The 13,955-nt window shown below is 38.3% G+C and overlaps 1 long non-coding RNA gene across 6 annotated transcripts in view; it reads right to left on the bottom strand.

The window, feature by feature from the left end:
* Positions 1 to 13,955, bottom strand: part of LOC148219852 (uncharacterized) — a 127,274-nt gene that overhangs the window by 112,529 nt on the left and 790 nt on the right. For all 6 annotated transcript variants that reach the window (XR_015799372.1, XR_015799368.1, XR_015799373.1 and 3 more), the window contains exon 2: positions 11,121 to 13,602. This is a non-coding gene — a long non-coding RNA (uncharacterized LOC148219852). The remainder of the gene's footprint in view (positions 1 to 11,120; positions 13,603 to 13,955) is intronic.

The raw sequence follows: 13,955 nt of genomic DNA, 5'->3' as shown, positions 1-13,955 counted from the left end.
TTTAAGCATACCAACTAGCACAATGAAAGCAGAAACTTTCAAATTATTTAACTGAGCTGCTGTAGTTAATGGCTGAATACAGTTTGCCTGCACCGAAGGAAACAGCTCAGTTACCAAATTCTAACAGCAAAAAAATACACAATCAATATTTTTCCCTCTGGGATTGGGAGCAAGTACCAGCTGCCACACTGTAGTCGTAACTGAGATCTGCCTCGAGGACCACTATTCAGATTTGCATAAGAATGAGCAAGGAGTGTTTTAGAACTGCCTACGTGACCCAGGAACAGAAGTGCTCTTAGTGAGAGTTAAAACAAGCAAGCTAAACTTGATACTTTAAACTCCTTTTAGGTATCTTTACCCTGACTCACTTAAATATGCCTCTAGGAGATGTCTTCCACAGGAACAGAGGGAAATCTGAGCACAGTGAAGAAGCTACTATATAAATGGAGGGATTTCCATTAACTCCAAGGAGGGCAAGAACTGGGCTTGCATGTGAACAGAAGCATTTTTGTAAGATTTGCAGTTTAGCTGCATTTGATGGTAAAAATTCCTGCTAATGTAACTTTGTTACACATTACACCAGTGCAGCATATACTGCATTAGAAAAAAATAGCTTGTGGCCATGTGTTTTTAATATGCAATGCAGCAAATCTAGTCCATATGGGAACATGCACCAGCTCTTTACAAGGCTCTAGCTGTACCACTCAGAGAGAAAGGATCTTAAAGGCTGGTACCCAAACTCTGCTCTGTCACAGAGGTCCTGCCACGACATTGGGAAGGTTATGGAATCTCTTGTGCTCTAGGCTCCCTCAGCCTGTAAAGCTAAGGTAGCAGAGCATCCCTACTCCCATCCCTGCCCTGATGGGAAATACATTAGAGCCTATAAGATTCTGAGCTTCTGATATAGGCCATGACTGATCACTGCAGTTACAACATTATCCTTAATCTAGGCCATTATGAGAAAATTAAGGCTCCTTTGTGTCCTCAGTGTTTTGAGACACAAATTTGGTTTCAAATAAAGAATTACTCCTTAATTAACAAAGTATTTTCAGCATCATGTTTTTGAAACTTTTTAACATCCAAATAACAAAACAAAAAGCCAAAACAACAAAAAAAAGAAAAATTAAATAAAATTAAGCCTATCTGAGGAGATAAATATTACTTCAATTGAAATATTATACCAGTTAAAAATGGCAAAGTAAATAACACTGAAACATAAATACCTGAAACACAAATGCTCTGACCTTCTGTCAGAGATCAGTGTTTCTGTATTATAAAAATGCATTCAGCTATCCTACTGTACAGGATATTAATATGTAGGTCTTTCTTTAAACTCAAATTAGATTACAATGTTAGTAGGTCATAATGGAGGTATTGTTCTCATAACATGTGCTCTCCTGTGCAATTCTGCTGCTGATAACTATTCAAATCAAGGAATTAGGTGGAAGTAGAATGTTACACCTTTTATGTCAAGCCACCTAATAAATGTGAGTCTAAAGAAACAATAAATTCTACATCAGCAAGTGCTCAAATAAGTTTTTACTTCCGACATTACCAGCGAAGACAACAACCTCAGGCATTTTTCTGATGAGGCTAACTATAGAACTTACCTAGTCTGACCTTTCAAATCAGAAGTGTAGGTTCACCTCTACAAATGAGAACAGGGAAGAAGTAAATTTGGTCGTGAATGTTGTTGTACCACTTTGCCTCTGCAAACACAGTTTTGAGATGTTCATGTTTCAATGACAGAAAATTTGCTTTTCACATGAACATGTGGGAGCTACTGAAAGGAAAAGGTGGGACTGAGAGGCAAGTGAGATGTTTATATACTGTGCCAGCTCTCTACTCTGTGGCCTGGTGCAGTAAGGAATTGCAGTACAGAACTCTATTGGTACCACATGAATCAACCACTTCAAAATATTTATCTAGAACTTGCAGAGGCCTCTAGTACAGGGGTAGATGTCACCTGACTTTGCTGCTGCTTTGCAATCTGCAAGTGCAAAAGAAGCATGTCATGGAAAACTTGGCCTTGGAAACAGCAGATGGCTGGGACAGGAGCCTGAGAGGGCTCAGACTCGTCCCTTTCCACCAGAGTCGGAGGCTGAAGGGGGACAAGCTGCCCAAGGGAAAGGGAGCAAGCTGCTGGCTGCCATCCTGCTCCCTGCTTCCTGCCCTCTGGCTAGCAGAGGGTAGATTTCATCACCCACCTGCGTCATGAATGCTACAAGTAAGGAGCCCAGTTGGCAGTGTGTGCACTGAGCATTTTATTCACTGGACTCAGATCCTTTTGACCGCTGACGTGAGCTTTTGCCAAATCACATTCAGATCAATTCATCTGGTGAATTTGTGCATAATCCTAGGACTGCTTCTGGCACACAAAACAGCTGTAACTGAAGTTTTCACCTCTGCTAAAGTGCCCTTGAAAATTTCTTCATACATTAGACAGGCACGTTGTAAGCATCTGGCTTGTTTAACCAGGAATATGACTATGTCGTTTAAACATGCAAAGATATCCTCACAGCCTCTCAATCTTGTCCAAAACATAACACAAACATTGCATCCTTAGCATAGTTAACTTCTTCTCTATAAGGCTTAGTGCATCTTAAATGTCAAGTGGAAAAATGTAGATAGCAAACTAAGGAGCCAATAATGTCCTGCTGTTTCAGAAAAAGACCTGGAGTCTCCGTGTTGGAAGGTTTAAAAAACACGTTAAGACATGCTTTTTCCCATGTCAAGACAATCAGACTTCTCTAGAGGGAGGATTTGGATCAGATGACTTTGAAGAAGGAGTTATAGCCCAGCTTTTCTTTAGGTCTGTCTTGCACTACTTATCACCAGCTGCACTTAGCCATATGTAAGTTTACAAAGGCAAATACTAACATCAGTCTTTGCTCACACCCCCAAGTCTGATAAAAGTCTTACTGGAAGCTTTAAAAAATTCAACGAAGACGTTAAGATTTTATTTATTATGTAACTAGTATTAATTTTTACTAACAATTAATAATGATGAAAACAGAAATAAAATAATAGTAAGTAAGAGTTAATTCTGTAATAGGGGTAAGACAATTCTCTGATGATTCACATCACTATACTTTCGGCTTCTAAGGAACAACTACACTTTACCTTTATAAATATTTATTTTTTGAAGTTTTTTCTTCACTTGGGATGATCTGTCTCCAGCTTATATACAGAATGTTATATACTACCTTCATGCAGGCAGATACGCAGTTTCTTACCAACACATTTGCAACACTGACAAACCATTTCAATTCATGGATATTACAAGTGCTTTTTGTTAAAATAATTGACTGAACTATTATCAAACTCTTCAAAAATAAAAGTGAAACTAATTAGTTAAGTGACCGTATAAGCACTTCCCCAGCTGCTAATGCAAAGCTAAATAATATAACATCCTTAGCCAAAATTGAAGCCTGGGAAAGAAATTTATTGCTTCATTTATAGCCCTACTAAAATCAGAAACACAGCAGCTAGCTATACCCAGGCAGCTGCCAGGTGTGCCTTTGGCAAGATGCTGCTCTGAGAATTCTTTTGGCCCACAGCTACATAAGGGTGGAAAGCAGAAAACCAGAAACACTGACTGAACCAGAAGCCTGCAGTTCGACTACATAAAATGTCCTTAACTTTCAGAGTAGCAAGATGCTTCAATTTAAGGACCAAATATAGAATTTGTAGCCCAATATAATACCCATATGTGTTGACCTTATAGAAAATCTGGATTCCAGTTGAACTAATGGGGAAAAGCACATCTAAAACTGCATAGAAAACACTCATCAACATTTCCTCAAAAAGGTTGTGATAGAATCTCGGTTAGAAAGTGTCATCCATTTGGCCCAGGAGAAATTTAGTACTCCACTACCCAGTGAGGTCTGGCCCTGAAACATAGAGATGTCCCTGCTTGACAAGCCTAAGGATGTCTGGAGAAGTTTAGGTGCTTATGCTTTTTCAATCCCAAAGCTTTCTCCCCCAGATTCCCTGCTTCTGGGGATCACTAGTCCAGAACCAACTTCTGAGGCAGTAACTGCACTGAGAGGTGAAAACAAATAAAAGAGGGCTAAGGACTCCATGGCGCAGTGAGGCAGCAAGAAGTGGATAAACAATCAGGGCAGCTTAACATGGCAATTGCCTTCCTGCTGAACCAGTCCTGTGGCTGTCCCTCAGGCTCATATGCACGAGTTCCTTCACAGAACTGTCACAAAGCTTAAATTATTGATATCTGTGGAGCACAGCCTGTCAGGAGGTACCAAAGAACGCTCTCCCTGGAAAATAAATATGAAAGAGAGCAGATCCTGCAGCCACTTAAAGCCTACTGAAAAGGCTGAATCTTGCTCTGGTCTTAACCCTGCAGATGGGCCTTCAAGCTCCAGCTGAAAAGCAGCATGCAGCACCAAGCCTGGTCACATTCCATTTTGCAGTTAAACAGCCATATTCCCAAGCTGTAGTTTCTTGCTGGGGCTCTTTATTTGGAACCTAACATAATTTCTGAGCTAATTTTCAGGCTAAAAGAAAGAAGTCTCATTGCTTGTTACTTACTCAGAACAACCATGAACAAGGGAAAACTATCAAGTAGCAGCTGATGAAACAGGTGAACAGCCTGGAGACCAGCGCATGACATTTACTGCTTTCTCCCATCACAGGAATGACTGCTTAGCAAAACCACCAAAGATAAAACAGGCGTAGTTTTTCTTGGCAATTTGCACTAATGAGGACCTAGAATTTCTAATTCCCAACAGGAGAGGAAAAGGGATCAGGAGTTTTCCGAAGATTTTTTTGTGTGTTTTTCCCTGTTACGTGTTAACACCACAAGGGCTTCTGCTATAGCCAAGCCAAATGCAAGTAGATTTTGACTCTCATTTTTTTTCCTCCAAATAACCTGAGTAAAGCTTAGATAAGCCCCACAGCTGTATTCACCTGCTGGAATTAGTCAGAAATAGATGGTGTCACTAGCATAGCAACAAATGGAGTGAGATACATAAGAAGAAGAAATAGGTTAGGGTCACACTGGGCCTTTCTTGCATGCTTTTGCTGATGTTTACACAAGAGATAAGCACTGCAGTGCACTTGAACATGACAATGAAGATGATAACAAGAACTTACTCATTGAGTAAGCAACAGTGAGAGAAAGATGGGGTTTGCTGGGAAAACCAGAGCAGAAAGCATACTTAATTTCAATAGAAAATGAGACAAGATAGACCCTTATTTCACTGGAGCCACTGGGGTTCATGATCCTGGCTACAAAAATGCATTTCAGTATGATAGCCCATTGTCCCAACAAGACTGGCAGCTGTAGAAGGATTTATGAAGAGAAACAGATTGACTTTCTTAAGTTCTGGGAAGCACTGGCAGCTGGAGAAGCTCATGTACATCACCTAATCTGTCCAGCTCCACTTTGCAGGAACGCTCATGGCCTCAGTGACCCATCTGCAGTGCCACTGCACTGCCCTCTAGTTCACTGCACAATTACTCTCTTTGTAAGAAACATTCTCTTTATGACTTGAGATTTTCCTGTTTCAGCTTCAGGCCATTGCACCTTGTCTTTCTTTCTTCTGAGAATGCAGGTAATTCCCTTCTTTCATTTATACTATTATCTCTGCAATTATTTATAGTCTGTAACTGTAAATCTCCCGAGTCCTCCGTTTAACACCATTCTTTCAGTGTCTTTTTCTGCAGTCTTACTTTTCTATCATCATCCATTACTGGCTTTGTATCATCTCTATTTTTAATAATTGTTATGATATGGAGTCTTGGGTGAATTTACCATTCTAGCTGTAGAAAAATCACAGCTATATGAACCAGAGACCCGTTATTTTAATACTATTACTTGAGAAAAGGTAGTGCATTTTACGTGACAATGAGACTCCAAAAGCACAGGCTTCCAAATGGCAAATCACATGTACTAAACTTGGAGTGTGGAAGCAAAGTTCTGAGAATTCTCAAAATTAATGCCCAAAATATGGCACTTTCCTTCAACTATATGGTAAGAAATACAAGAACAAGGACATTTTTGCTAAATTAATAAATAGTAGTGAGAACATCAGTCTGAAAGCAGGATCTCATAACAGAAATTATTAACAAAACCTTTTCTCTAGGCGACAAAGATTCCCTTTTACATATATCAATATAAAATTAAAATTTGAACAGCAGTGCATATTTACCTGAAAATAAACCAAGAACTCCAATAATAATAATAACTATTGGGAAAGGCATGGATAGCATTTATTCTACAAAATGGTTGATGTATTTTGAAATTTTTCTAAGCTTTCATTTTTGAAAAAAGCCCAAAATATATCTGGCTATGTATTAACTGCTGTTCTGAGGATTGAACCATCCAGTCACTGTTTCTATTGTATTTACTACTAAATTACTCGAGCCCTTGCCAAGCATTGATAAATATACCCCCCAGGAAGTGCATTCATTTTCCTGGGAAAAGAGGCATCAAAAAGCTGATCTGCAGAAAAGCATTTGAAAAAGATTTCTACAAAGCCAAGCCATAAACTGAATCTAGATATCCTAGGCTGCCGTTCAGTATCTTCACAGCAATATTATTAGAAAAAAAACAGAGAAGGTAACAGCAGTTGAAAAGCCTAAAGAATCACTTGTTATATGCAAATAAGATTTATCTTCTTATAACAGGAGATGCTATGTAGTATTGACACTGAAACTAACTGCAGAGATCATGATAAAATGAATCTCCAAGGAGTAACAGAGACACGATAAAATTGCAACCATGACAAAAACACAGCTTGGAAAAGATACCTATATTTTAAAGAATTTGGGTAAAATGAAATAATGGTTACGACAGTGCAGTAGTTTCACATACTAAGGATGTGACAGACTTGAGGAAAAAAGATGAAAATCAGTCTGGAACAGAAAGATTCTAATGGGATAGAGTTGGATGTGGGCTACCAGACAGGAGGGAAAGCACAGCTCTACAGTGTTACATGGGAGAAAGATATGTCAGGACCCTGTATTTTTACCTGAACTTTCCATATGCAGAAAAACATACTACTGATTGCTGTTAGTTATGGCTACTTCAGCACATGAATGATGTGTGTATCTTCAACAGACAGCCAATAAACCAACACTAGTGTAGTTGCTTTTTTCTATTAAGTTTTCCACATCAGAGCTGGTAAAATATTATTTGAATGATCACCATCCTACTCACTTTAAATCAAAGTAATTAAGTTGTTTATTGTAAAAGATCAAATTTTTTAAATTTGAGAGAACTAGAGAGTTCAAGAGTCTGAAATTCCTTCAAATGATCATTAAATGTATTAATAAATTTAAAAAAGAAAGTCCATTGCACACATACTGAATATGACATTAAGATCAAAGATCCTCTAAGTATAGCTCTTTAATAAATTAATACTCGATTAACTTTTCTACAGAACAATGAAAATGCTGCCAAGTGTAGGATGGTTAAAGGAAAAAAAGAAAACAAAAAAAAAGTGGAGCAGAGATGAAACTCCAAAGATCTTGCAGTGGCAAAGACAGTTTCTATCCTAAGATCTGCTTTAGAAGAACAAAATGAACATTGTTTATATTTAAGGAAGACAATGGGAGAAGTTTCTCCAACTGTTCAGCCAGTAACCTTCAGTCTCAACTTCAATAATATACTAAGTTTTAGAACAAATACAGAATAGAAAGCTTCATAAGCTTAATGCGTGCTTGGAAAATGGGAGAAAGCAATCGGGATTTACTAGAATTTGATTGTACCCAACCAACTTCACTCTTTCTTTCAAAAGCCATCTGAATTTTTCAGCTAATTAGCTACATCGAGACCACATGTCATTCAGTAAAGAACCTAAACGAGATGAACAAGGGAAACTATTAGTTAAGCAGCAAATGCTGGCAATTTGTACAAGAGTTGCCAGATGGGGTAACGTATATAGCTTGAGGGGTATATGAGGAGTAATAGTGAAAAGAAAACTTAGGATAAAGGAGTTTACTAAGAGGTGATCAGTCATGGGAGCTATCAAATAGTATTATCACCAATCTTAAACATCATACCAACAATCCAGAAATTAGAAAGGAGGTTAACAAAACTAAGGACATGGAGTTGGACAGCACACTTTAACAGACAACCAACATTAATAGAAATTGTATCAATGTCTCTGAATGGCCATGAAGAAATGTCCATTGCCCCCCTTTTATTATGAAGGTACACTCACTCCTAAAGATAAATACTTAGGGTAGGTGGATATGTGCACCAGAGACCACTACACCATCTAATGCAACCAGAGGGAGAGCACAAGATATCAGTCAAGGTACTTCCAGCAAAGAAAATGATCAGTGTCAGCTTAATGTCAGCATAGAAGACCTGAAAAAGTCCGCCTGTGGAGCTCTTCGAGCCCCGAAGCACCACCTACCTTTCTGTTCAGTCAAGCCCAGGAAAGATGAATTCAAGCTGGGAGAGGGCCTGATGATGTCAACAATGGTTAGAGGAATGGTCTCTCAACAGTGAAGAGCCTAAAAGAGTTTGGCTAGTTTAGCTTGGAAAAGAGAGTGCAAGAAAGGACAGGGAAGAATGTCAGGCACAGTCACTGAACACAAATCTCAGTCTCAGAAGCAACAGGAACAAAACTAACAGAATAAAGAAATTCTGTATGTAAATTAGAAGGAAACTGAGCAATGCAGAAACAAGACATCAGGGTACTCTTGATAAGGTTTACAGTAAACATCTCACTGTGAGCAAAAACCAATCAAGAAACCTTCCTTTTCCCTTTGAAATCAGATATAACAAGGAAACAATTGACCTTAAAAGTATAGAATATACTTCTATCTATCCTATCTGGGTATGTTCTAAGATGGCCTGGGCCTAAGAAGGCTAATTTTCAACCTGCAGAATTGAAGTTGGAGTCTATGTGCTGCTAAGGGCAGAAACATTTTATAATACACGTTATGCTACTGAAATAGATTCAGAAACTGTATTTCATGGCATCATTTAATTTCATGGAAGCAATTTCATTACAAGCAAAATCTAACAATATTTCAATATGCAGAACAATAGTATCTTGCAAAGGCATCAGTACTGATTAATTTCAATGTAAGTTAAAATGTAAGGGAGTGCTGTTATATTGAATTTCCTCAGTTTGTAAATCTGTCTACCACTTCTTGCCAAACACCACCTGCAGCAAAGACAAGCTTGACCATTTGCCTGTCGAATATTACACCTCTTCCCTAGCAAGAATATCCAAAAAAAGACTGTGAAACTTTAACATATGGGGAAGAGGAAGGGCCAATGAATGAAAACGGCAAGAGTTTACAACACCCTTAGTAATGAAAAATGATATTCGCATTTAAAATGTGAGTAGGCACTGCCTACGAGTGTAAAAACAAGTCATCTTTGCGAGAATTATGGGACATGGAAAACACAAGTCCAAATAACTGATGAACCCAGGGCAGTTCTCTCACCATGTCCTTAGCGTGTTCTTTTTTTGATCAGCAAGTCCCACAGTCCATGTGCACAGAACAGTGAGAATTTCCCCAGCATGGTTCTCTGCTGCTTTTCCTTACACAGTGGTACACACAGATTTTCTGCAACATCTGTCACCTTATGTGTAAACCAAGAACATATTCTGGGATTTCTATATTCAGGATAATACACTGTATTCTGCTTCCGTATTATCCTCCAGATCTAAACACTCCCAAAATAATGCAAGAACATCATGGCCCACTCCAAGCTTGCCAGTAATGCCTTTCTCCCCCTTCTGTCTTTTATGCCCTACAGGCACAACACCACAAGCAGAAGTTTTACCCATTTAATAAATCACATTCCTTATTTTAACGTACACCTCGTCATTTTTCATTCTTACTAAATAAGAAAACAGATACTAATATCCGTCTCCGCTATAGAGATTTTTGGAACACAAATGTCAAATTTACCATGTACATGCATGCGTACTGCCACAAAGGTGAACGTATAGACTATTATACTATATTATACAGTGTACATTGAAGAAAAACAAACTTCAAATTCCTCTTTTTCTACTGGAAAACTTTACAAACATTCACTTCCGGTGGAATTTTAATACATTTTCATCCTAGCAGGTTTTCTCACAGGAAAATCTCATCAGAATATACCCCAGCTTATGTATAATAAACCTTGCAGTATAAGCAAGATCAAGTTTTATTACTAAGCATACAGAATTGGTGTCACATGAGGGTATGATATTCTAAAGTTTCTCATTTCTAAAGATAAATATAAAAAATACACAGCTGCAAAATTGGTAAGGGTATATTTTGAAGCCACATTCTATGCCACATCCAGAAATGGAGGGTCTTTTCTTCATAACTAAAAAAACAAACAAAAAAGCATAATGGAAATTCTTGTTCTAAAGTATCACAATTCTCTCATTTCTAGGCTTACATACTGCACAGTACCACCAATGAAATACGAACTTGTGCTCTGAAAACAAATTAAATGCTTCCAAGGTTCCGTTCCTAACATGACATAGCTATTATAAAGTCTTCTAATACTGTAACACTAAGAAAAATGTATTTGTGTTCACATCACACATGACCACAAACAGGGGAGCCCCATTAATAAGTGACCCTACAAAGAAAACTGACCAGTTTGTAGGATGGAGGAGGAAATCCCATCCTCACAGAAAGCAGCAGAAAATTCCAATTGGTGATGATATTGGGAATTGTATCCATTGTTTTAGCCATTGTGAAGAATACAGCCAAAAGAAATCAATATTTTCTAGCCTCCTTTAGAACTAAACGTTTCTTGTACCACTAAGAATTAAAAAAAAATTTTAAAAGTGGATTAAGATCACCAGTGAAACTTAAGTTCTGCCTCATTTTTACAGCTCAGATGATGATGGTGGGTAAAGGAGACTTGTGAGTTCTGATTCACTCCTAGATATCCTAAAGAACACAGGAATAGTGCATTTTTACTGGAAAGTTGTGTATGTGTTTCTTTGTTCCCCTTCTTTTTGTATAAAGCTGCAGACAGAACATGGACATGAGCAGGACTTTTTAACAAGAGTATAAACCTTCACACACTTTGCAGAGTAGCCTTCAAAAAAGAAGAAATAGGCCAATTTATCCCTCAGACACAGACAAGCAATCACATGAATCAGGATTCATGTACATACCTATTTTAAATTATTCCCAAAGGATGCATTCTCTCTCTCTCATCCTCTGCACAACTTCTCTGGAGTCAGTAATACAGATCCTGGCTCTGCACGTTCAAAATATAGCCATGAACACACCTCCTTCATTTACTGTAAGTTCAGGCATGCAATCTCATAAGCAGTTAATGTCTTTAAAATACCAGCACACACTGAAGAAAATATTTCTGCAACTGATCCTAACGCAGGGTGTTATCCTATAGTACAAAGTTGCTGCTTTTTCTACCCATGAGGTTTTCCTTTTCTTTATTAGATTAGGCTGAATACTGTAGACACATCCTCACTTCATGCTCTCCTCCAAAGGAGCTGAAGGCAAAAGTCCCATTGATTTAAAGCCTGAGGCTGAATTAGTAATCCCACTGCTTCAGGAGTTCATTTAGAAATAGAGGCTATATGGTCTTTAAGGCAAAAAGAGAAAGGAACAAAACACACTGAATTCATGTCACGTGTACTCCAGAAGATCCTTTTTGTTCTTTATTTTTTCTTGTAAGTTGACTTTACACTCTATAACCAACAGAGTAAATTAATTATCCCAAAGGATGGGACCACTTATCCGTTTTTCATAACTCCAAATGCATTAATCACTGAATTGACGTTGGAAAGTCTCAATATCTGTCACAATTCCCAAAAGGAAAGGTAATATGATGCCTTTTCTTGTTGCGCCATATTTTAAGGTGAAGGCAATGCCTAAGTGGTTTGCTTAGCTTCTTGGCAGTACTTCCCAGCTTTTTCAAGGGAACATCACATATTCAAAAATATTCACCACTTACGGCCAGAAAACAGGGTGGAGACTTGAAGACTTTGCTAAAATAATTAGCAGTAAAAAAACAATTATGCATAATATTTAATACCACTTGAATATGGTAACTTGTTTAACTGAGTGGCAATGCCAGATTTCCCTTTACACTTCACTCTCCATACTGATGTGGTGCACTTTCTTATTCACCTGCTGTCTGCAGCTTCCTGACTTAGCCAAAGCTGAAGAAGTTTACTCCAATAACAGAAACAAAGCAAATGTTAATGCACTTTCCCTGACAAAATGAATAAAGGAGTTTTAATGATAAGGGCCAGCTCACATTCCCTACAAAAATTCAGCACACTTCCTAAACTTAGACCATCCTGGGTGCTTCACTCCTACATTATCACTAGCACAATAGGGCTGCTATTCCCCTATGGGTGTGTATTTTCAACAGACAGAAACCCACAATTTTATTCTATTCTCCTGTACAGATATATTCTTGTTTGTATCCTTGTATGAACAAGTGACTCTCTATTCATTATACACACGATATAGACTCCCCAGATACCTCTCCATTTCCACATGAAGCAAGACTTTGAAAGACTATAGCTGCTGCAAAGGCATGACACCTCCGTTTAGATGGCTCCCATCTTTCAGACCATCTCATAGTATTCAGCAGGATTCCTGCCCCTTTCTTGAACAGATAGTGTAAGGATAGTGCTAAGCATAGAGGAAACCTTTCTGTCTGAGATCCCTTTATGGAGATTTCACCAAAAACCTATCGACTATAAGATTCATGCACTAACTTACTCAAGCACTTTAATATAGCTGAAATTGTAAAAATTACTTTATACCAAGTTCTGCTTTTGAGTCCAAAGCCTGGGGTATATAAAGAGCCAGGTACATCCCAGGTAGAAAGTTGGACACCCATCACAAAGCCAGGTGCAGATGCTCATGGAGTAGCCATAATTCAGGGCACAAAGAATAATTTTTCTCCCTCTGATAAACTCGTATCTTCCACAGACAAACAAGGAAGGCCATCAGCTACCAGGATACACCAAGGTATGTCCAGCTCTGTACTTCTGCATGACTGGAGTCTTCTTGTGTATTGCTGCACTCAGGATATGTCTTATAAAATATTTCTGTAATGACAGCAGGACCTTTATGAACATGCTGTTCAGCTCAAAGCACAGCAGACCATGCAGCAGTGAGCACTGAAGGTAGTCTGTTGTGTTGAAGATCCGCAAGGAGAATTATGTTTTCAACATTCTACTTACACTAAGCCACCTTCTTGAGGACCCTAGTCAACCCCTGTGTACACAATAGATTTTTCTTGCTTGAAGCAGCATATGTTTGCAAGAACCAGGCATCTAATGCCACATACCAGGCAGGCTGGGAAAAGTCTTTGTCCCTGAGGCCTTGAGGTGGAAGAGCTGTAGGAAGGCAAACACTAGGAACTACTCTCTTCATATTTACACACATATGAGAAATGTAATCTCCAGATGTATTTCAGTTACACGAAATCAAATCTTGAGTTTTTAAACAAGTCTGTGATACATCAACTATTTGCCCATTTGGATGGCGTGTACAGTCATTCATTACAGGAACTGCAAGAGATAATCCACTCCAAAGTTATTCATGCAGTAGTATGGCTTGTCTTTAGTGTAGTCATGATAAAACTGGATGTGAATCAAAAAGAGCTCCACTCTGGAAATAATAAAGAAATATGTTATGACATTGAGGAAACATGGAAAATCAAAGATACTTGCTTCACTGGAGGAATCATTCATGCTACTGGAAAAAAAGTATTAGGCTAATAAATCAAGACTTCATTTCCAAGAGAAGAAACAGCAACCAGCTTTTCATCATTTTTGGAGGGAGCTGCTTGTTGAGGTTTGTATCTGCTCAACAGTATTAAAAGCACAGCACACAATGCCACCATGAACGAGCAAGTCTATAAAAATACTTTTTTTTTTAAAAAGCAGAGTTTCGAATTCTAAGAGTGCTGTGTACAAACTCAACTCTGCATTTTACCAGTCCTTCTTTTCTATCTGTATTCC

The sequence above is a fragment of the Sturnus vulgaris genome, chromosome Z (genome assembly GCF_052056855.1).
Source record: "Sturnus vulgaris isolate bStuVul1 chromosome Z, bStuVul1.hap1, whole genome shotgun sequence".
NCBI lineage: Eukaryota > Metazoa > Chordata > Aves > Passeriformes > Sturnidae > Sturnus > Sturnus vulgaris.
Note: the sequence above shows the minus strand (reverse complement) of the source record. Positions and strands in the feature narration are given on the sequence as shown.